The 25,380-nt window shown below is 43.8% G+C and overlaps 1 protein-coding gene across 1 annotated transcript in view; it reads left to right on the plus strand.

Moving 5' to 3' along the window:
- Positions 1–6,498: 6,498 nt before the first annotated feature.
- Positions 6,499–25,380, plus strand: part of HisCl1 (Histamine-gated chloride channel subunit 1) — a 114,141-nt gene continuing 95,259 nt past the window's right edge. Inside the window, exon 1 of the mRNA XM_075670270.1 lies at positions 6,499–6,823. The gene's annotated coding sequence lies outside the window, so the exon portion shown is untranslated. The remainder of the gene's footprint in view (positions 6,824–25,380) is intronic.

Below are 25,380 nucleotides of genomic sequence, written 5' to 3' on the forward strand. Positions count from 1 at the left end.
GAAAAAAAATATGTAATCTTCTTCTGCAGTTGTACTTTTAAAACACAGGAAGTAACATAACTGTCCAAAGAGTCACTGTTTTTGTACACTTCTCCTGGCACAGCTTGCTGTTGAGACACGAAGTCTGTCAACTTTCCAATTTACCCTATAACCTCAGCTAGAGTTATAGGGCTTGAAACTGGCTCAACAATTGCCTCTTCTTCGTCTTCTTCGCCTCGTCGAAAGAAAAAGACGACGACAATGCCACGACAAGCCGGCCAGAAAAAAAAAAACACACCACGCGGTTTGTGATGTGACAGATCGCCGCTTTGCTCTGGTGGCGTTGTAAGCACCAGCGATGTTACTTTGTTTATGGCCTCCGAGATTACATGCTTGCTCGTTTTGTGCGGGCGATCTCAGAGGCCATGACTCGTTGCCGTTCGTTTTCCGTGACGCCACTTTGCCCCAGGGGCGCTGTAGTGCCAGCGACGTTACATTACCGCTGGAGCGGTGGTTTGATGAGGGCGGGCATCGGTTCTGATCGTAAAAATAAGCCTTGGTCCTCTGAGCGAGTTCGTTAAACTGAAATATTGACTGTTCCGAAATTCGTTTCAGTGAAGCATTTTTGCATAGAATCTATAAGAAAACTGCCGGGGATTTTTAAAAAGTTCGTTATTCTGAAATATCCGATAAACCTGCGTTCGTACAACTGAGAGTTTACTGTAGTACGCTTCCGCACATGATCTACCAGAAAGCCAGCGTTAGGGATTGATTCAAAGCCCCTTTAATCACGGCGCTATTAATGCGATAGCATTCTTTGCCCGCTTCAGTTGTTTTGAGCCCGTCCACCCGCCTGTAGTGTTGCATTCCTTGTCAAATCATCGTCGTGAGGCCAGCGTGGTAATTCTATTGCCTTCACTACAGCTTCATCATTCTACTATGCCATTGTCATCCCGCCATAGTTGTCAAGCCGCCTTCGTGATACAGTCGTCATCCCGCCATTGTCATCATACATTCGTCGTGATACCGTTGTCCTCCCATTGTGGTCTTTGCGAAGGCGTCATACAGGAGTCCTCATACATTCATAGTCATACCGGCCTCCTGGTGCGATCGTGGCCATTATTCGTCATGAACCTCACTTCCTCATCCAAGCTTTGTAATGCCGCCATCACCACGCCATCATCGTTGTACCATCGCCGTTATGACATCGTCGTCACAATGTCGTTTTACTATCGCCATGGCTTCAAAAAAGATCATTCGACTATCATGATACCGCCTTCACCGTTCCATTGACGTCATTCATTCTTCTTCATTCGCTCGTAATAACGCTGTCACCATGCAATCCTGATTATGCCTGCACTGTCATGCCTCCATTTTCATTGCGTCGACATCAGACAGTCGCTGTCACACCGTCGACGTCATGCCACCATGGTCTGCCATCTTTGTCCCTCCTGCTCCTAAATCCGGTTGTCGTCATACTGTCTCTGCCAGGCCATCGTCGTCTCACTGTCCTCATGCCGTCGTTGTTACGCCAGCGTCATAATAGCAGCGTCATCATTTTAGATTCCTCATCTTACGGTCGTCGCGCCAGCATTGCCAAATCGCCATCATCGTCCTTCGATCGACGCCATTCCTTCTTTGCCATTTCATCACCGTCACGGCTCGGCGTCTTACAGACCTTTCAACGCTGTCGTGCCCATGGCCGACCTTTGTAAGCCAGTGCCATGGCAAATTGAGCCGATACCGGAGGCGGTATAACTCGCGTACAGCCAAGGCAACGGAACTCTCGGAATGGCTTCTACAGAGTTAAATTCAGCAATCGGTGTGTCCCTAAGTTGCTTGAATACTGATCGCATTGCCGTCGACAGTCATCGCGAGTTGTGTCCTGTGATAATGTTTTATTCTATGCATGTTCTGAAGGAAAAAATCGCCTCGGCTGTTGTTTAGCTGGATTTGCCAGTGTGCAGCCGACAGTGCTCGCTTCTAGAAGCCGCAGGGAATGAGGGAAGGGGGGTGGAGCGGTCAAATGACCTACTTCTGATATTTGGGAGATAGGTGCCCCCCCGCTCCCTGCCCCCGTGTCCGCTTGTAGATATGCCAATGCGTAAAGGGGAAGGCAAGCGAAAGGAAATGAAGAACACAAAGATGATAAAGAAAGTAGAATAAACTAAAAGCACTTACTACCAGCTGCATATCCCGTTCGCTCAATCTCAAAAAAGCCACAATAGCTTTCGGGGCCATGCACACATTTGGCCAGTTTATTTGCATCCGCAAAAAAAAAAAAACAGCAGCTTTCCGCAATGTGAATGAATATAGCGTCATTACAACTACTTTGCAAGTATAAGCTGTTCTAGTGTTATTGTTGAACATATATTTAGTTGTGAGGTTAATATACGTCTTGCAGCTTTCTGGGTGAAAGATGGCGCTAAAAAAGAAAAATAAAACAGAATAACTCTAGTCTGCCAGAAACCCCCAAATGTGCTTTCGTTTTCGCAGAGCATCACGTCTTTCATTTTAGTGCTAGTTCTTTGCCGGCTGCCCGATGAGATAGCCACGGCGTCCAATCTCCGCAGCGCTCAGTGGCCGTGACGGCTTTTGTGGACGAACAAAGGCAGAGCTGTTTTTTTCTCATTGTAGTCTACTTCTCTCCAAACTGGTTCATGCCTTTGTTTTGTTTAGTTCTGCTTTTAAATACCACTGTATTAGAAAATGGAAGTGGAACTAGGAACTACAATTTATCGTCGTCCTCGCCGGCCGGCCCTTTGTTTTGAAGTTTGCTTCTTCCATACACAGCCCAACCAGGCAAGCAAGCACGCTCTACAGGAGAAACAAATGGGATTTAGAGATTGCACTTTGCGCTCTTCTTTCCCTAAGTTATTTTTTCTCGCTTCGGTGCTGCCTTGTTTCATTTATTCGGCCGCGTTACCCGCCTCTCTTCTCTGCACCCTTCTCATATTTCGCTTCCTAGAACGGGCGACGGAGCCACCATGTCGAAATAATATTTATTAAGTTATTCATTACGTACATCAATCTCGGGAATGTTAGCCCCTAGCCACGTTTGTGCAAGCGTATTGCGCAGAGCCATTACCATTACTAAAAACAGATATGAAGATACCTGAACGGTAATGTACAGGCATTTACCAACTCGCAGTATATTCTACAAGAAATAGCTGAAGTGGTATAAAAGGTTTATAAATGTGCTAACCAGGGTAGGCGAAAAAATACACCCGGAGTATGTCGTCAGCCCTTCACCAGTTCGCATCAAGGATATTACAAGAAAACAGTAGGGCTGAGGATAAAGAACAACGGTGATGTCTGTATGCCCGAAAATATTTCCTAAAAGAGTAAAACATCAGTATCTCAAGCAGTCGCAGCATAGCTTTGTCTGTTTCTTTTGGGATGTATAAAGCCCTCCGGTATCCTGCTACGAACAAACTGAATCTCTTCTGTACCGGAACGTGAAGTTGCGTTTGATAATGAGTTGAAACTTTGACATTGAAAATAATTCTGGTGTAACTTGCTACGTTTACAAATAGCCTGCTGAGATCGTATGTAGGTTTGGGCATTGATGAAGCTACGAAACTCACCATGTTACAATCATTGCATCTAAAGGAGAAGATAGGGGATTAACCGAGGGGCATGATTTTTATTAGTCATATCATCAGAAGCCAACACACACTGACACCAAGGACAACATAGGGAAAATTACTTGTGCTCAATAAATGAAAAAAAGAGACTATAAATTATTGAAAATGAAAGTGGATGAAAAAACAACTTTCCTCAGGTGGGGAACAATCCCATAACCTTCGCATTTCACGTGCGATCCTCTACCAATTGAGCTGCCCTGGCGCCGTTCCCCATCCCCTTTCTTGAGTATTTATGTTTCCTAGTAGAACCCTGGGAGTGTTAGCCAGCGCCACCACTCACAGACCTTGGCGGCGGATGTGGAACATCCTTGCTGCCGCAGGCGTCACGAGAACATGATCTTTTTGGGTGAAGGCAACCGGCCAACAAGCCCACGTATGCTACCTGAAGGCATCAACGTTGCCGGATTCGAGACCCTCGTTATGTAATAAACGAGAAGAAAGGGGGTTAAACAAGGGGCCGATTTTTATTAGTCATATCATAAGAAGCCAACAAACACTGACACCAAGGACTACATAGGGGAAATTACTTGTGCTTATTAAATGAAAAACAGAAACGATAAATTAATGGAAATGAAAGTAGATGAAAAAACAACTTGCCAGAAGTGGGGAACGATACCACAACCTTTGCATTTCGCTCTCCACCTGGGATCGTTTTCCACTTACGGCAACTTGTTTTTTTCCACAACTTTCATTTTCATTAATTTTTCGTTTCTTCATTTCATTCATTCAGCTCAAGTAATTTCACCTATATTGTCCTTGGTGTCTGTGTTTGTTGGCTTCGTATGAAAACATTGCATCGGCATGTTGAAAGTGCAGCACTAAGAAAAAGGACAGGTGGCAACACAGTTAAAAATGATCCGGCAGAAATCCCCTCAGAAATCTCATCGACGTTAATGCGATTAAGATTGAAGCAATGCACCGACGCACCTTATTGCCACCAGCGAAACACCTCATGTATGAGGCGTCACTGCAGCTCGGCTACTCTCTCGCGCTTCCGGCTAGAACCGCTGCGCCATCTAACGTCACTTCCGTGAAGCATGGATGTCGCAGGTGCCTGAGTGCACATGGCGGTGGTTTGCTTCGACACAGGACTGGATAAATTTTAAAGAGTGTTGGTTGTCATTGAGGAAGGGCAAATAGCAAGTAACACATACCCAGTGTCCTGAAGTTGGTGTGAACAAGAATCATTGAATAGCCGCACATTACCAGTGTTACATGCCCAGTGAACCAAGCTGGTTTAATGGAGGGTTTAGAAAGCGGTTGCCTCATCAGGACAGTCCGATGCTTTAATTATTTGACTAAGGACTACCCAGTGAGCAAAGTTGGACGGACAGACAGACGGACAGACCGACGGACGGACGGACGGACGGACGGACGGACGGACCGACCGACCGACCGACTGAGCGTGGATGGATGGAGGAACGCCATACAGATGGACGGAGGGAGAAACATACCGCAAACGGCTCTTGCTGATTGTTCCCTGACTTCGAACAATTGCAACATGCAAGGGTGCTGTCAGTTTATAATTTCTTCGCGCTCACCGGGTTTTACAGAAAAAGGAACTAAATATAATCTTATTCGTTGTCACCTACTTTGTTCTCGTTCTTCAGGAACCATAGATGATGTTTACGTAGAACATAACGAAGCGAGAAATGTATATTTAAGGCAACAGCTGAACAAGAACAATCAGGTGTCCCATAAGAATATCTTACTTTTCGTTCCACAGCAGACAGTTGCAGTTTTATTACTGTACAAATGGATATTACGGTTGCTGCAGTGGGCAGCACGCGGTGAACTGTGTTTGGAATTCTAGCAGGCAGCTAATCTTCCAAGATATCTGGCATGCGCAGGGACATTGTGTTGGTCATACGTTGTCATCTGGTACGCGCACCTTCATATACCAGAGACGTGCAACAAATAAGTCTAGCGAAAGTTACCAGATAAGCGTATTCTTTTGTACGACACCACCCACTTTCAACCCAATCAAATTATGTAGTTTACAGGGGGTTACATAGTGTTTATTTTTTAGAATGGCTGACATCCATTTCATAAGATGCTTTTAATGCCAGTCACCTATGGCGTGCTCGGTATTCAAACAAGACAGCTTCTAAGCAACATGTGCTATCGACGAGAAAACAAAACGCCATATGGGCCCGTTATATAACATTACCAAGGCACACCACCTAGGCACGACAAAGAAATACGAAAACATGTGTTACTCGCCTCGGTGGCTTAGCGGCTATGGTGTAGCGCTGCTAAACACGACGTCGCGGGATCAAATCCCGGCCGCGGCGGCCGCATTTCGAAGGAGCCGAAATGCAAAAACGCCCGTGTCCCGTCGTGCATTAGTGGCACGTTAAAGTTTACCTGGTGGTCAAAATCAATCCGGAGCCCCTCACTATGGCGTCCCTCATAATCCAATTGTGGTTTTGGCACGCAAAACTCCACAATCCAATTAAGGAAAAAAATCTGTCGCTTACTTCTAACTAGTAATAGTTCCTCCTTATAGTCCCACCACCAAAGCTACTTCATACTTTTTCTACCTAACTCTGACCGTCTCCGCGTCATCCTCCGCTTACGCTCGCGCGGCTTAATTCTCTATATATAGGCAGTGCCTGTCCGACCGATCACCGCTGGATCCATTCTAAGGCCGTCCGCGGCATTGCCTCCGAGCTTGCCAGCGCCACGCCGACTATCACCGAGTCCGAGTGCTTCCGCGAAGTGCCGTTAGGCGGCGGCACGGTCGAACACGCGCACATGGGGAAGGCGTTCCACAATTCGGGAAAAAAAAGCAAAAGGAGAGAGTGAGAGAGAGCTCTCCCTCCGGCTTCGGATTAGGAGCAGTGCCATGCAGCCCGCGTCACGGCATCACTCTCGCCGGCAGCGGTGCAGCCAAAGAACCACCAACTGCAGCGGAGAGAGCGCCGGAGCTGCCCGACCATGCTCAGAGCGCGCTTTGGGATGGCACTGGAGCGCCCGCGCTCGACGGCCGCGTAACGAGGCGCCGACTGCGCTGGGTGCGAGGAGTGTGGCAAAGCCGAAGTGCTACTGTGTGTGGGCGATAGGGTGACAACCGAGCGACGCGAGTTCTTCTGAGGCTCGGCCGCTGTTTGTCTTCGAGTACCCCGGTGAAGTACTGCGCGTCTGCGTCGAGAGCGTGGAAAGGGGAAACAGCTACGTACGAAAGGGGAAATCAGGTGAGTTGCGTAAATGCCAAACCCCTCTAGCGCGACAGATTGTAAAGACAAGTTCCATACAGGCTGCACCCCGAAAAGATCGCCCCCCCCCCAACCAACTGCATTTAAATTATCAGCGCTCGCGTTTGCAAATTTTGCTCGTTTCGTCAAGTGGTAACACTTCAATCTGCCTGTGGGTCAGACGATTGTCCAGGAGAACGCACATAGCTATACGATACCTTGATTGGTATGATACTTGATGCAAGGAAAGTCAACTCTCTCTTGAACAATGAATGACCCACGGAATATTGAAGCCGAGTCTAACGAAGAAAAGCAATCCTAAAAGATTCAAGGGGGCGTTCCAGTGATCATAAATGGAAGCGCCGCGATTACGCGTAAAACGGGGACGTAACGCAATGTAAGAACCGTGCTGGCGAACAAGAAATGGTGTAACTGCCGAACTATCACGCCTTCAAAAAGTGGGTCTGCGTACCCTATTGTAACCTGATGGTGCCATTTCCATTTAATTTTCTAAAATCACGCTTTCGGGTGCTCACATCTCTGAAAAAAGATTCTTGCCTTAACTGCAGTGATATATATTCTACTTTATGTATCGCATGCCTGCCTTGCAGAGGAATCACTGATTTATCTCTTGTACGTTTCTCGCAAAAAGCCGCAACAATATTGTTGTTTTCATTACGTAAGAGAGTGGCTGACTGCTAGCTCTTTAGACGCCAATCTTCATGCAGATACGAACCGTCAACATAAATTGAAACTCGAACAAAAACACAACTGATCTGAATGCCTATTTCAGATTATTGCATGTAAGTGCGACATATAATAGTTTTGTAGCAGGTTTCTAAGCGTAGTGTAGTCGCAAATGAATGTTTGAGTCCGCATCGAGCTCTACACACGCAGGGGAAACTGGAAATGAAAGAATGTATAGGTGTCACTTGGAACTTTTTATCATTTGAATTTGTGCTGATAGTAGATAATTGAATATTGTAACATTCCATGAACCGAAAAGAAATCATGCCGCGTAACCTCTGCTGCTTGAGTCGCTCTACGGTGATTCTCCATACAACGTTGAACTCCATGAATCGTAGAGAAAGAGCACAAGATACGTACGTGACACCAGCGGCTCTGAGAACCAAACATCGAGGAAGCTATATATATTAATGCGATTAGCATTCTTCGCCTATTTCTGCCCTATCTATCTATCCATCTATCCATCTATCCATCTATCTATCTATCTATCTATCTATCTATCTATCTATCTATCTATCTATCTATCTATCTATCTATCTATCTATCTATCTATCTATCTATCTATAACGTCGACCCAGTGGCCCACCTTGTCTATCAGCTTGAGTCACTAGATACGTAATAGTGGTCGTGACGCCTTTGGTGTAATTCCATCGTCGTCAGTCCTGCTTCGTGATCTATCATGCCCTCCTTTTCACGCCCTGTGTCCTAAGTTTCCTAATAGATTCGGCCACAGGCATGTGGCCTTGATGCGGTCGTGGCCATTCCATCGTTGTCATTTCATATTTGTTATTTGAATGTCGTCACACCATCGTCACGTTATGGTCATTCCGCAGGTTTTGCGATACAGCCTCCTCACGCCATTGTCGTCATGTACTGGTCGTAATCCCATTGTCATCATATCATTGTCATGCCGTCGTCGTGATGCACTCGGCGTATTACCGTCGTCGGGATGCCGTCGCGGTCGCTTCACCGTTGTCATTCTAACTTCATCATCCGACTCTCGTCATGCCGCTGTCGTCATACCGCCTTTTTCGTTCCGTCAACGTCGTCACATCGTCACTACAGCGTTGTCACTACGTCGGCGTCGTACAGTCATCGTCATGCCGTCATGCTCGTGGGTGACCTTGGCAAGCGAGTGCCATAGCAAAGTGGGCACGTTACTGGAGTATGTCGCATATAACCGAAGCAACGGAAGTCCCAGAATGACCCCTGCAGATGTGAAATAAACGTGACTTCTGAAATGTGCTGTGCAGCTGCATTGTTCGAACGCTGATCGCATTACCATCGATGGTCATCGTGAGATGAGTTCTGATGCAATTTTGTTAGCATTGATGCCGTCGTAGAGTTTTGCGTCATGTTGTTGCTGTTGTTCAGACTACAGACGTTTTAACTTTGACGCCGTATACGGCTACAGATTGCTCTGGCACGCCTACTTTCTTAAAGAGAAAGAGGTGAAGAGGATAGGCAGGGAGGTCAACCAGATATCAGTCTCCGGTTTGCTACCCTACACTGGGGATGGGAGATAGGGGTTAGAAAGATGAGAGAGAGGAAAGCGTTAAAAAACAAAAGAAAACACGTACACACGGAGACACATACACACACACACACGAAAGGCGTTCCAGTTAAAGACGTTCACAAAGACCGGTAAAGAGAGAGAAAGAGAGAAAATAATGCAGAGAAAGGCAGGGAGGTTAACCAGAGGTAGTTCCGGTTGGCTACACTGCGCAGGGGGAAGGGTTAAGGGGATCGCAAAAACCGCAATTGTGCTTGTTGGTGCTTGCACGGCCTCCTGCAACGTTAGGTCCTTTCGATGGTGCAAAATTCTTTTTTTCGATAGCGGCTGGTCGTCTAGCTCGTGAAGTTCGTGACGAAGGCATTCCCTCTGTGGACTGTAGTACGGGCAAGGGCACAAAATATGGTCAATCGATTCTTCATGGCAGCAGTTCTCACAGGTTGCGGTGTCGGTTATCCCTATGCGGAATGCATAGGCTTTGGTAAAGGCAACGCCCAACCAGAACGTTCTTAAAAGTACGAAATATAGATATAGGAGCCGCTAATACCTCCCGCTCTTGTCTCGCGATTGCAATGCGAGAGGGAGATATCGCGATGCAAAACTTGCATGCTCGTCTACTCCAAATTATACTTAATATGGAAAGCCATGCCTCACTTTCATGGAAATATTGCAGTTGTATCTATTAATAATGGGCGTCGTTTGCCACCGACAAACTCCGTACTGTTATGAAAGACATCCCAATATTCTTCACAACTATACTAAAGAGTGGCGTTTAAAATAGTGCAAACCTGAAGAAAAACTTCATTTGCCCCCATCGCACCTACTAAAAGGAACAAAAATAATAAAAAAACTAACGCAACATCAATTGTACTGAGCTCGAGGGAAGATTTACCGCGCACAAAGAGACACTCACTATCCTACGGTGCGCTTGAGCAGCAGTTTTGTAAAAAAAAAACATAGTAATTTTGCAGGCACCTGAATGGATTTCTCTTCTTGTTTTCATGGTCGCTGAAATTTCCATCATAGCTTAACATAATAAGGGTCTACACGCAATAAAAGCACTCACGCACTAATTTGACAAACACCGGGAGACGCTTCGCTTTGTAATCATTTCGACGTCTTAGACAGGCGTCGCGTATCTACAAAAATTTCGCTCGGTCCCACAGAGAAGCTGTGGAAGCCTTGAGCAATTTTCTTGTGCACCGTGACCTGATTAGTTGCCTGCGAATAGTGTTTTTTGAGGGACAAAAACCTTGTCTCATGGTAACGTCCTAATAACTTCGTTGAGTCACTAAAATCTTGTGTGAATTGACGTGCTGTTCCTTTCTGACCTTAATTTATTGTTTTGATAACTTCTGCAAGTTAGTGACTTCTCCGGCGCTTTTGCTTTGAACTGATATATTTAAGCATAAAGAGAGAGTACTCGTTATGGTGACAGCTCATGCTTCGACTTTGCTTTATGCATAATTTGTGTAGGTTTGCAATATTGTCATTCACTTGCCATCTTTGCAGAGTGTTGTTTCTTTTACTCCAAGGATTGGGAAAACTTTTCGTTAATTCTGTTTCTTTCGATTCCTATAATTTCATAATCTGGCGTTTTTTTTTTTACTATACGTGGGTGTTTAGTTACTACACTGGCACAGCAGGCTCTTCATTAGCCAAATTTCCCATTCTTTCGCAGCTAATAAACTCCAAGAAAGACATTTGCCGAAAAAGTGTCACGCAACACTAATACTCTTCGGATAATAGAAAGAGATTTCTCGCTCGCGAGTTCCATTCCACTGATTACCGTATTTGTCCGATTCTAACGCGCATCCTTTTCGAATAAAAAGGTGCGTTCAAATTTGCATGGCCGTTACAATCGTTACCAACTATCCTCGACATTAAAGAATAAACCAATTTTAACTATACAAAAACAAGAATCTCAATGCAAGTTAGCTAGCCGCACTGCAATACAACGGGTAGTTTGAAGAAAGCGGTGCTCAGAGACATTGCAAGGAGGGTTGCGTGGATTGCCCTCCCGCAGACAATGGTTTCGCGAAACTTCAATGAATGAATGAACTTTATTCTCCTCTCCTAAAAGGGGAATAAAATTCATTCATTCATTCATTCATTCATTCAAGCAGTGTGGAATTTCTAATGCGTTAAATAGAGCTGAAGATGGGCTTTCTGTGGTTCATAAACAGCAAAAAGGAGGTGTCGCCGGACTTCGATAGCGACTAGTCGCTAAATGTCAGCTGTGTGCGTGTGTGTCCATAACATTGCTTCACCACGGTACGCGATGACTCACGTTTCGTTGCTTGATGTCGGCGTTATAATCGGCACCAAGTTTTTTTTTATATTTGGGCGGTAATATAATAGCGCGTTACAATCGGTGACGCGATAGAATCGTGCAAATGCGATAAAGTTACGTCAGTATGGTTACATTTGTGAGTAATGATTCATGGTTCCCTTTCCGGCCGTAAATAGTCCTAAGTGAGACGAGTAATCGAATTTTGCTTTTGAAATCTTAGACTTAGTAATTGCAAAAATTTGAAACTCGTTCCTTTGAGCAGCTACCATTTTGTTTCTCAATATAGTGATCTATCACGCCTTCAAAAAGTGGTTTGGCGTGCTCTCTTGTAACCTGATGGTACCATTTCCTTTTAATTTTCTAAAATCATGATTTCGGGTGATCACATCTCTGAAAAAAGATTATTGCCTTAACTGCAGTGATATCTATTCTACTTTATGTATCACATGCCTGCCTTGCAGAGGAATCACTGATTTATCTGTTGTACGTTTCTCACAAAAAGCCGCAACAATATTGTTGTTGTCATTACGTAAGAGAGTGGCTAACTGCTTGCTCTTTAGACGCCAATCTTCATGCAGATACGAACCGTCAACATAAATAGAAACTCGAACAAAAACACAACTAATCTGAATTCCTATTTCAGATTATTGCATGTAAGTGCGACATATAATAGCTTTGTAGCAGGTTTCTAAGAGTAGTGTAGTCGCAAATGAATGTTTGAGTCCGGATCGAGCTCTACACACGCAGGGGAAACTGGAAATGAAAGAATGTATTGGTGTCACTTGGAACTTTGTTATCATTTGAATTTGTGCTGATAGTAGATAATTGAATATTGTAACATTCCATGAACCGAAAAGAAATCATGCCGCTTAACCTCTGCTGCTTGAGTCGCTCTACAGTGATTCTCTATACAAAGTTGAACTCCATGAATCGTAGAGAAAGAGCGCAAGATACGTACGTGACACCAGCGGCTCTGAGAACCAAACATCGAGGAAGCTATATATATTAATGCGATTAGCATTCTTCCCCTATTTCTGCCCTAATCTATCTATCTATCTATCTATCTATCTATCTATCTATCTATCTATCTATCTATCTATCTATCTATCTATCTATCTATCTATCTATCTATCTATCTATCTATCTATCTATCTATCTATCTATCTATCTATCTATCTATCTATCTATCTATCTATCTATCTATCTATCTATCTATCTATCTATCTATCTATCTATCTATCTATCTATCTATCTATCTATCTAACGTCGACCAAGTGGCCCACCTTGTCTATCAGCTTGAGTCACTAGATACGTAATAGTGGTCGTGATGCCTTTGGTGTAATCCCATCGTCGTCAGTCCTGCTTCGTGATCTATCATGCCCTCCTCTTCACGCCAAGTGTCCTAAGTTTCCTAATAGATTCGGCCACAGGCATGTGGCCTTGATGCGGTCGCGGCCATTCCATCGTTGTCATTTCATATTTGTTATTTGAATGTCGTCACACCATCGTCACGTTATGGTCGTTCCGCAGGTTTTGAGATACAGTCTCGTCACGCTATTGTCGTCATGTACTGGTCGCAATCCCATTGACATCATATCGTGATGAACTCGGCGTATTACCGTCGGCGGGATGCCGTCGCGGTCGCTTCACCATTGTCATTCTAACTTCATCATCCGACTGTCGTCATGCCGCTGTCGTCATACCGCCTTTTTCGTTCCATCGACGTCGTCACATCGTCACTACAGCGTTGTCACTACGTCGGCGTCATACAGCCATCGTCATGCCGTCATGCTCGTGGGTGACCTTGGCAAGCGAGTGCCATAGCAAAGTGGGCACGTTACTGGAGTATGTCGCATATAACAGAAGCAACGGAAGTCCCAGAATGACTCCTGCAGATGTGAAATAAACGTGACTTCTGAAATGTGCTGTGCAGCTGCATTGTTCGAACGCTGATCGCATTACCATCGATGGTCATCGTGAGATCAGTTCTGATCAATTTTGTTAGCATTGATGCCGTCGTAGAGTTTTGCGTCATGTTGTTGCTGTTGTTCAGACTACAGACGTTTTAACTTTGACGCCGTATACGGCTACACATTACTCTGGCACGCCTACTTTCTTAAAGAGAAAGAGGTGAAGAGGATAGGCAGGGAGGTCAACCAGATATCAGTCTCCGGTTTGCTACCCTACACTGGGGATGGGAGATAGGGGTTAGAAAGATGAGAGAGAGGAAAGCGTTAAAAAAACAAAAGAAAACACGCACACACGGAGACACACACACACACACGAAAGGCGTTCCAGTTAAAGACGTTCACAAAGACCGGTAAAGAGAGAGAAAGAGAGAAAATAATGCAGAGAAAGGCAGGGAGGTTAACCAGAGGTAGTTCCGGTTGGCTACACTGCGCAGGGGGAAGGGTTAAGGGGATCGCAAAAACCGCAATGGTGCTTGTTGGTGCTTGCACGGCCTTCTGCAACGTTAGGTCCTTTCGATGGTTCAAAATTCCTTTTTTTCGATAGCGGCTGGTCGTCTAGCTCGTGAAGTTCGTGACAAAGGCATTCTCTCTGTGGGCTGTACTACGGGCAAGGGCACAAAATATGGTGAATCGATTCTTCTTGGCCGTAGTTCTCACAGGTTGCGGTGTCGGTTATCCCTATGCGGAATGCATAGGCTTTGGTAAAGGCAACGCCCAACCAGAACGTTCTTAAACGTACGAAATATAGATATAGGAGCCGCTAATACCTCCCGCTCTTGTCTCGCGATTGCAATGCGAGAGGGAGATATCGCGATGCAAAACTTGCATGCTCGTCTACTCCAAATTATACCTAATATGGAAAGCCATGCCTCACTTTCATGGAAATATTGCAGTTGTATCTATTAATAATGGGCGTCGTTTTCCACCGACAAACTCCGTAATGTTATGAAAGACATCCCAATATTCTTCACAACTATACTAAAGACTGGCGCTTAAAATAGTGCAAACCTGAATAAAAACTTCATTTGACCCCATCGCACCTACTAAAAGGAACAAAAATAATAAAAAAAACTAACGCAACATCAATTGTACTGAGCTCGAGGGAAGATTTACCGCGCACAAAGAGACACTCACTATCCTACGGTGCGCTTGAGCAGCAGTTTTGTAAAAAAAAAAAAACATTGTAATTTTGCAGGTACCTGAATGGATTTCTCTTCTTGTTTTCATGGTCGCTGAAATTTCCATCATAGCTTAAGATAATAAGGGTCTACACGCAATAAAAGCACTCACGCGCTAATTTGACAAACACCGGGAGACGCTTTGTGATCATTTCGACGTCTTAGACAGGCGTCGCGTATCTACAGAAATTTCGCTCGGTCCCACATAGAAGCTGTGGAAGCCTTGAGCAATTTTCTTGTGCACCGTGACCTGATTAGTTGCCTGCGAATAGTGTTTTTTGAGGGACAAAAACCTTGTCTCATGGTAACGTCCTAATAACTTCGTTGAGTCACTAAAATCTTGTGTGAATTGACGTGCTGTTCCTTTCTGACCTTAATTTATTATTTTGATAACTTCTGCAAGTTAGTGACTTCTCCGGCGCTTTTGCTTTGAACTCATATATTTCAGCATAAAGAGAGAGTACTCGTTATGGTGACAGCTCATGCTTCGACTTTGCTCTATGCATAATTTGTGCAGGTTTGCAATATTGTCATTCACTTGCCATCTTTGCAGAGTGTTGTTTCTTTTACTCCAAGGATTGGGAAAACTTTTGGTTAATTCTGTTTCTTTCGATTCCTATAATTTCATAATCTGGCGTTTTTTTTTTTACTATACGTGGGTGTTTAGTTACTACACTGGCACAGCAGGCTCTTCATTAGCCAAATTTCCCATTCTTTCGCAGCTAATAAACTCCAAGAAAGACATTTGCCGAAAAAGTGTCACGCAACACTAATACTCTTCGGATAATAGAAAGAGATTTCTCGCTCGCGAGTTCCATTCCACTGATTACCGTATTTGTCCGATTCTAACGCGCATCCTTTTCGAATAAAAAGGTGCGTTCAAATTTGCATGGCCGTTACAATCGTTACCAACTATCCTCGACATTAAAGAATAAACCAATTTTAACTATACAAAAACAAGAATCTCAATGCAAGTTAGCTAGCCGCACTGCAATACAACGGGTAGTTTGAAGAAAGCGGTGCTCAGAGACATTGCAAGGAGGGTTGCGTGGATTGCCCTCCCGCAGACAATGGTTTCGCGAAACTTCAATGAATGAATGAACTTTATTCTCCTCTCCTAAAAGGGGAATAAAATTCATTCATTCATTCATTCATTCATTCATTCAAGCAGTGTGGAATTTCTAATGCGTTAAATAGAGCTGAAGATGGGCTTTCTGTGGTTCATAAACAGCAAAAAGGAGGTGTCGCCGGACTTCGATAGCGACTAGTCGCTAAATGTCAGCTGTGTGCGTGTGTGTCCATAACATTGCTTCACCACGGTACGCGATGACTCACGTTTCGTTGCTTGATGTCGGCGTTATAATCGGCACCAAGTTTTTTTTTATATTTGGGCGGTAATATAATAGCGCGTTACAATCGGTGACGCGATAGAATCGTGCAAATGCGATAAAGTTACGTCAGTATGGTTACATTTGTGAGTAATGATTCATGGTTCCCTTTCCGGCCGTAAATAGTCCTAAGTGAGACGAGTAATCGAATTTTGCTTTTGAAATCTTAGACTTAGTAATTGCAAAAATTTGAAACTCGTTCCTTTGAGCAGCTACCATTTTGTTTCTCAATATAGTGATCTATCACGCCTTCAAAAAGTGGTTTGGCGTGCTCTCTTGTAACCTGATGGTACCATTTCCTTTTAATTTTCTAAAATCATGATTTCGGGTGATCACATCTCTGAAAAAAGATTATTGCCTTAACTGCAGTGATATCTATTCTACTTTATGTATCACATGCCTGCCTTGCAGAGGAATCACTGATTTATCTGTTGTACGTTTCTCACAAAAAGCCGCAACAATATTGTTGTTGTCATTACGTAAGAGAGTGGCTAACTGCTTGCTCTTTAGACGCCAATCTTCATGCAGATACGAACCGTCAACATAAATAGAAACTCGAACAAAAACACAACTGATCTGAATTCCTATTTCAGATTATTGCATGTAAGTGCGACATATAATAGCTTTGTAGCAGGTTTCTAAGAGTAGTGTAGTCGCAAATGAATGTTTGAGTCCGGATCGAGCTCTACACACGCAGGGGAAACTGGAAATGAAAGAATGTATTGGTGTCACTTGGAACTTTGTTATCATTTGAATTTGTGCTGATAGTAGATAATTGAATATTGTAACATTCCATGAACCGAAAAGAAATCATGCCGCTTAACCTCTGCTGCTTGAGTCGCTCTACAGTGATTCTCTATACAAAGTTGAACTCCATGAATCGTAGAGAAAGAGCGCAAGATACGTACGTGACACCAGCGGCTCTGAGAACCAAACATCGAGGAAGCTATATATATTAATGCGATTAGCATTCTTCCCCTATTTCTGCCCTAATCTATCTATCTATCTATCTATCTATCTATCTATCTATCTATCTATCTATCTATCTATCTATCTATCTATCTATCTATCTATCTATCTATCTATCTATCTATCTATCTATCTATCTATCTATCTATCTATCTATCTATCTATCTATCTATCTATCTATCTATCTATCTATCTATCTATCTATCTATCTATCTATCTATCTATCTATCTATCTATCTATCTATCTATCTATCTATCTATCTATCTATCTATCTATCTATCTATCTATCTATCTATCTATCTATCTATCTAACGTCGACCAAGTGGCCCACCTTGTCTATCAGCTTGAGTCACTAGATACGTAATAGTGGTCGTGATGCCTTTGGTGTAATCCCATCGTCGTCAGTCCTGCTTCGTGATCTATCATGCCCTCCTCTTCACGCCAAGTGTCCTAAGTTTCCTAATAGATTCGGCCACAGGCATGTGGCCTTGATGCGGTCGCGGCCATTCCATCGTTGTCATTTCATATTTGTTATTTGAATGTCGTCACACCATCGTCACGTTATGGTCGTTCCGCAGGTTTTGAGATACAGTCTCGTCACGCTATTGTCGTCATGTACTGGTCGCAATCCCATTGACATCATATCGTGATGAACTCGGCGTATTACCGTCGGCGGGATGCCGTCGCGGTCGCTTCACCATTGTCATTCTAACTTCATCATCCGACTGTCGTCATGCCGCTGTCGTCATACCGCCTTTTTCGTTCCATCGACGTCGTCACATCGTCACTACAGCGTTGTCACTACGTCGGCGTCATACAGCCATCGTCATGCCGTCATGCTCGTGGGTGACCTTGGCAAGCGAGTGCCATAGCAAAGTGGGCACGTTACTGGAGTATGTCGCATATAACAGAAGCAACGGAAGTCCCAGAATGACTCCTGCAGATGTGAAATAAACGTGACTTCTGAAATGTGCTGTGCAGCTGCATTGTTCGAACGCTGATCGCATTACCATCGATGGTCATCGTGAGATCAGTTCTGATCAATTTTGTTAGCATTGATGCCGTCGTAGAGTTTTGCGTCATGTTGTTGCTGTTGTTCAGACTACAGACGTTTTAACTTTGACGCCGTATACGGCTACACATTACTCTGGCACGCCTACTTTCTTAAAGAGAAAGAGGTGAAGAGGATAGGCAGGGAGGTCAACCAGATATCAGTCTCCGGTTTGCTACCCTACACTGGGGATGGGAGATAGGGGTTAGAAAGATGAGAGAGAGGAAAGCGTTAAAAAAACAAAAGAAAACACGTACACACGGAGACACATACACACACACACACGAAAGGCGTTCCAGTTAAAGACGTTCACAAAGACCGGTAAAGAGAGAGAAAGAGAGAAAATAATGCAGAGAAAGGCAGGGAGGTTAACCAGAGGTAGTTCCGGTTGGCTACACTGCGCAGGGGGAAGGGTTAAGGGGATCGCAAAAACCGCAATGGTGCTTGTTGGTGCTTGCACGGCCTTCTGCAACGTTAGGTCCTTTCGATGGTTCAAAATTCCTTTTTTTCGATAGCGGCTGGTCGTCTAGCTCGTGAAGTTCGTGACAAAGGCATTCTCTCTGTGGGCTGTACTACGGGCAAGGGCACAAAATATGGTGAATCGATTCTTCTTGGCCGTAGTTCTCACAGGTTGCGGTGTCGGTTATCCCTATGCGGAATGCATAGGCTTTGGTAAAGGCAACGCCCAACCAGAACGTTCTTAAACGTACGAAATATAGATATAGGAGCCGCTAATACCTCCCGCTCTTGTCTCGCGATTGCAATGCGAGAGGGAGATATCGCGATGCAAAACTTGCATGCTCGTCTACTCCAAATTATACCTAATATGGAAAGCCATGCCTCACTTTCATGGAAATATTGCAGTTGTATCTATTAATAATGGGCGTCGTTTTCCACCGACAAACTCCGTAATGTTATGAAAGACATCCCAATATTCTTCACAACTATACTAAAGACTGGCGCTTAAAATAGTGCAAACCTGAATAAAAACTTCATTTGACCCCATCGCACCTACTAAAAGGAACAAAAATAATAAAAAAAACTAACGCAACATCAATTGTACTGAGCTCGAGGGAAGATTTACCGCGCACAAAGAGACACTCACTATCCTACGGTGCGCTTGAGCAGCAGTTTTGTAAAAAAAAAACATAGTAATTTTGCAGGCACCTGAATGGATTTCTCTTCTTGTTTTCATGGTCGCTGAAATTTCCATCATAGCTTAACATAATAAGGGTCTACACGCAATAAAAGCACTCACGCACTAATTTGACAAACACCGGGAGACGCTTTGTGATCATTTCGACGTCTTAGACAGGCGTCGCGTATCTACAGAAATTTCGCTCGGTCCCACATAGAAGCTGTGGAAGCCTTGAGCAATTTTCTTGTGCACCGTGACCTGATTAGTTGCCTGCGAATAGTGTTTTTTGAGGGACAAAAACCTTGTCTCATGGTAACGTCCTAATAACTTCGTTGAGTCACTAAAATCTTGTGTGAATTGACGTGCTGTTCCTTTCTGACCTTAATTTATTATTTTGATAACTTCTGCAAGTTAGTGACTTCTCCGGCGCTTTTGCTTTGAACTCATATATTTCAGCATAAAGAGAGAGTACTCGTTATGGTGACAGCTCATGCTTCGACTTTGCTTTATGCATAATTTGTGCAGGTTTGCAATATTGTCATTCACTTGCCATCTTTGCAGAGTGTTGTTTCTTTTACTCCAAGGATTGGGAAAACTTTTGGTTAATTCTGTTTCTTTCGATTCCTATAATTTCATAATCTGGCGTTTTTTTTTTTACTATACGTGGGTGTTTAGTTACTACACTGGCACAGCAGGCTCTTCATTAGCCAAATTTCCCATTCTTTCGCAGCTAATAAACTCCAAGAAAGACATTTGCCGAAAAAGTGTCACGCAACACTAATACTCTTCGGATAATAGAAAGAGATTTCTCGCTCGCGAGTTCCATTCCACTGATTACCGTATTTGTCCGATTCTAACGCGCATCCTTTTCGAATAAAAAGGTGCGTTCAAATTTGCATGGCCGTTACAATCGTTACCAACTATCCTCGACATTAAAGAATAAACCAATTTTAACTATACAAAAACAAGAATCTCAATGCAAGTTAGCTAGCCGCACTGCAATACAACGGGTAGTTTGAAGAAAGCGGTGCTCAGAGACATTGCAAGGAGGGTTGCGTGGATTGCCCTCCCGCAGACAATGGTTTCGCGAAACTTCAATGAATGAATGAACTTTATTCTCCTCTCCTAAAAGGGGAATAAAATTCATTCATCCATTCATTCAAGCAGTGTGGAATTTAGAATGCGTTAAATAGAGCTGAAGATGGGCTTTCTGTGGTCGGTAAACAGCAAAAAGAAGGTGTCGCCGGGCTTCGATAGCGACTAGTCGCTAAATGTCAGCTGTGTGCGTGTGTGTGCCTTTGAATGTTCCATAACATTGCTTCACCACGGTACGCGATTACTCACGTTTCGTTGCTTGATGTCGGCGTTATGATCGGCACCAGGTTTTTTCTTTATATTTGGGCGGTAATATAATAGCGCGTTACAATCGGTGACGCGATAGAATCGTGCAAATGCGATACAGTTACGTCAGTATGGTTACATTTTTTAGTAATGATTCATGGTTCCCTTTCCGGCCGTAAATAGTCCTAAGTGAGACGAGTAATAGAATTTTGCTTTTGAAATCTTAGACTTAGTAATTGCAAAAATTTGAAACTCGTTCCTTTGAGCAGCTACCATTTTGTTTCTCAATATACTGATCATCTGTACTCTGCTGACATAGTAATCCATGTACGTATCTCGACGCCGTAATCTAAATAAAATCAATTCATAAGGCTTATATCATAAACATTTAACAAATGATGGCCTGAAGGTGCGTTCCATAATGCGAAACTTACGCAATTTTTACGCAAGTTCAATGCATATTAAGCGAAGCTTATGCCATTCGAAAGTATTGAACGCAACCGTAGCGGTCACATTCTGAGCAGGGTGGGAAGCAAAGATGTGAACGAACCGTGCTTTTTGCAGTGGTGTAGCCATCAATATCTTTTTGGGGGTGGCATACCCTCGGGGGGGGGGGGGGAGGTGATGCAGTCCCTGACTACACGAACGGCTTTGAGTGCACAGGAAAGAACCCCTCGCGGTCTAAACTATTCCGAAAGTGTGCAGCATGGGTTACTTTGCGGGCTCAAACCCCGTAATCTGAATTCAAAGCTTGGAACATATTGGCGCGATGTCAGCGACGAAATAATAACCCCAATAGATGAAGCACGTCGGTATAGCACAGCGAGGAACAGAGTTAACAATCACATATCTCTATGTGAGCAGACTTTACGTTCGTGCGTGTTCTACATGACCTCATTTGTGAGTTGTGTTTTCTGCACCTATTTGAGCTGACATTATGTTCCAGTATTTGTTGATTCCTTTTTCTTGCGGCGTCTCTCTCTTTCTTTTTTTTTTTTTGGTGTGTGCATTTGTAAGACCTGACTTAGTCTTCATTTCTTGTCATTCTTATTTTTCGTTTGCTGAGCACCATATGGTTAATTAATTTTCGCAATTATAAAACATATAGAACAAAACCATCACGGTGTCAGTATCAGTATACACGCGGAAACTAAAACACAATGTTTAGCAAACGAGAAATAATACTTTCTCTTTAAATAATGTCAGAAGCTGTTGAAGCGTTGTAAAGGCGCCGGATAACCATCTGCTCTAAAGTCTCATAAAGAAGTAAAGGAGAAACTTTGCGCGGAATAAAGCAGTATGGCAGTCACTGATCACTTAGGCAGGGGTACACATGCAATGTTCACAAGTCGTGACACAGCCAGCGTAAGAGGACACAAGATCAGTTCAGCAGCTACGACGGAACACACAATAAGAAAATGCGCAACGCGCGGAGATCTTCATTAGACAAGCAGCAACGCCACCAAGCTGCCATGGCCAAACACAGAGAAAAGCCTCACGAGCGCATCTCTAGAATTATTGGCTGTGTGTAGTTACTTCGATAGTAGGCAAAAGAAGCAAAAGGAAAGAGTTACGCAAGAACAAATGTAGACGGAAACATCGATAGATCACTAATAATCATTCAAAAGTACCGTTTCTTTAGAAAACTCTAGCAAATCTAGCTATGTCTCTAATTGAGATATTTTCTGCTGACCACAACAAAAGTTTCTCCTCCAACTGTGGCCTTCCATGAAGGATCTCGGGCTTTATTTACAGCCTTTGGCGGTTAGGCTGAATATTTGTTACAGTGTAGACGAAAGTACTCAACATAGTAATCGGGTTCTTCATTAGAGAAAGTTGGTCTATCAGCTCATCCTATCGTGTATATGAAGCACTTCGTGTAGGCCACGCCAGGTGATACATAGATAACATTAGACGTTCAGAAATAAATACAGAGTTAATGCAGGTAGTTAACGAGACAAGAGTTTCTGACGCGCTATCCGGCACTGGCGTCAAGGAAGACCATAGGCTGAAACTGTGCGACAACAAAGTACAGATAAAACAGACCCTTCACACGTTATCAGATAGGCGTGTTCTTTACATTGCTTAGCCAACACTGGAACAACCGGAATGCTCACTGGCAATGCTCGGAATATGAACTATTTAGTTGTAATGTGTGCGTGGGTGCGTTTGATTTGAAAGTGTCCACTTACTCGCCGCGTCCAGCGCCTTCGCTGAGAGAGGAGCGGTGTAACTAACACTCATTACGTTTATACCGTATGAGGAACTCACAAAACTTTTCGTGAATCCGAATGTAAGCCCGTAAATAATAACTGTACGCAAAAGACGTTGATCCCTAGAAATACACTACTAAAAGCAGTGGCGACGAAACAGCTTTTCCTTCGGGACACTAAGTCTCATAGCTGTTTACAGCAAGAGGAATACCACTTGCGACGGCACGACACACTGTCGCTTGTATCACTGACCGCCGAAATTAATCGGTGCGCTTGCGCAGGCCACCACTCTTTAGTCTGCGTCAGCATTCGCGAATGCAAGTAGTCAAACCTAAACCCAGCAGTTCGACCTAACCTACTGCCAGCGAGAAGATCGTGCGAGTGTGTGCTAGAATTCATTACGCCCACGTTAATGGGTAGGAACTCATTACCAGAGCCGAGTAATCACATTTCAGTTCGCATGCACTCGAGCCTTAATTCCCCAGACAGCTGGCGCATCTGCTGGATTCCTGGCGACAATACGTACGTGGCTTGGAAGGCACCTATACAGGCGTCCCTTTGCGTGGTGAGGGAAAGTGTATTAGTGAGAATAGTGACACGGTCTTCCGATAACACAGCAGAAAGCAGTTGAAGAAACGCTGTTTAAATGTATTGCCATAAACATAGCCTGCGAAAAAGAAAACGATAATAGAGTTTAAGCTAAAGCTATGCTGAAAGGAAGGTAAGCAGCAAACAACTCATCGCTTGTAATCTCTAAAAAGAAGTGAGAGGCAATGCGCCGAATACGTCCGGTCGTACGAATATGTTCCGAAGAAAATAGCGAGCCACAACGTGGAACGTTCTCACGACAGTGTACACAGAGTGTACACTCGGAACGAGAGATATCACTTAGAACTAAATAAATGTGACCAAGCTCTCACAAATTCATGGTACGAAAATACAGGCGTTATCACACACAGCCACAATATGACTGAGAAAGATGCCTTTTTTTGCTGCTCTTGCGTGCATGTTTTGTACGCCTGTCTTCCCGCACCAAGGTGTGGTCTCGCATACATTGATGTGATTGCGCAAAACTGTGGAAAGCTACCATGAAAAGGCATTCCATGGCTTCGAGTAATCAAAGGTCAACATCTTTATCTCCTTATATTTATTATACAGCTACCAACCGCTCTATCAAGGACACATTTTTGCATGAGGGAAAGAAACCGACGAAGTGCGCCGAGTAATGAGACCACATAAGACGCAGTTCATAACTACAAGAAATTTTACATAGAATAATGCAACAACGGGCACGAGAGCATAGGCCAAATAATTATGGACACAAACATGGCACTATGTTAATAAATACTTTATTTAAGGCAATAAAAAACAACAAGAGTATTGCAGTGGCAGTTCGCTCTGTGAGGCAGTTTCATTCTTCTATTGTTTTTCAGAAAAAAATGAAGATTTGGAAGAAAAGTCCTCACAAGCGCCAAAATTACGTTGTCCATGGTATACAAGCTAACGAGAGTATACGTGCCTCGCTCGACCATCAGTACTAAAGATGAGTACTCGAATGCAAGTCAAGGGCAAGAAAAGTTAGGCTTACCCAGAGGAGCCCCGTTGAGGTGTTGTTTTATAGCCTTCGCCGAGAAAGAAGAAACGACTTTGTGATGAAGTTCCTGTCGTTGGCAAGTTCTGTGGAAATCCACAAGATTGCGACTGACTCATGAAAAGGTCGTCAGAGTCTCGCTTTCCGTGATTCTGCCACTCCATCATGCGATGTTTTTTTTTCCGCAATGCCCCGAGAAGAATCACTGCTCGTGATTTCTTCCAACAATTACGAGCACAGATCTCCGTAGACAAGTTCAAATCTGCCATGCAGCGAAGAGAGAAGTGTCCCGTTGCCGCCCCCTAGGTGAGTGTGTAAGAGCATGTATATACTATTTGGTTCCATCGACTTTTGACCATTTACCTCAAGGCACTAATAAATCAACGTAGGGAAAAATTCGTCACTCCTAGCCAAGTTGGGAATCGAAGCTTATAACTGTCTGTCTGTGCTCAGTCTAGAGACCGGCCAAAGAAGCTGTGAAACAAAAGGCATAATCACGTGAGTGGAGAAGCAAGGGCCGTTTGCAAAGTTTGTGACGCACGTTATAATAAGAGAAAATGTGTTCATACGGTGAAGGGGAACCGTTGGATAAAAAAGAATACTGCGTGAGTAAGAAACGCCATGTATTAGGATCCAACAGGAATCTTAAACGCGCTAGGATGCAGGTAAAAAAAAAAAAAAAGATGTGATTCTGGTGGTTTGCCATAGTTACCACGGGCGCAGATTTTTTTTAACGAAGGTATGCAGGCGTGCTTCAATGACCATACTCAAATCAACGGACTTAAGAAGAGGCTTATACAGACCCTGTATCTACTATATGCCCGTAAACTCTTCCCGTTTATATTTTCTTTCTTTTTTTTCCTTCTTTCTTTCTTTCAAACGCTCATCTCTCCACTGCGCAGGGAAGTCAACGGGAACGCCACCTCATTAACCTTCCTGCATTTCTTTGTTTCTCTCTTTATTTAACAGGAAGCAGCCATCCTTATCTAATTCCAGCGTAATAAACATTATACCATCTTCCTTTCGCGTTTTCGAATGCCTAAATATATCGATGTGAAACTCACTTGGTGCTGAGAAAGCGATTTCTATAAACAAATAATCACTAACCTCGCTCAATTCTGGTTGTCGCCTAGTTCTCCTGTGGAACAATCTCCTAGTTGTAAC

The sequence above is a fragment of the Dermacentor variabilis genome, chromosome 9 (genome assembly GCF_050947875.1).
Source record: "Dermacentor variabilis isolate Ectoservices chromosome 9, ASM5094787v1, whole genome shotgun sequence".
NCBI lineage: Eukaryota > Metazoa > Arthropoda > Arachnida > Ixodida > Ixodidae > Dermacentor > Dermacentor variabilis.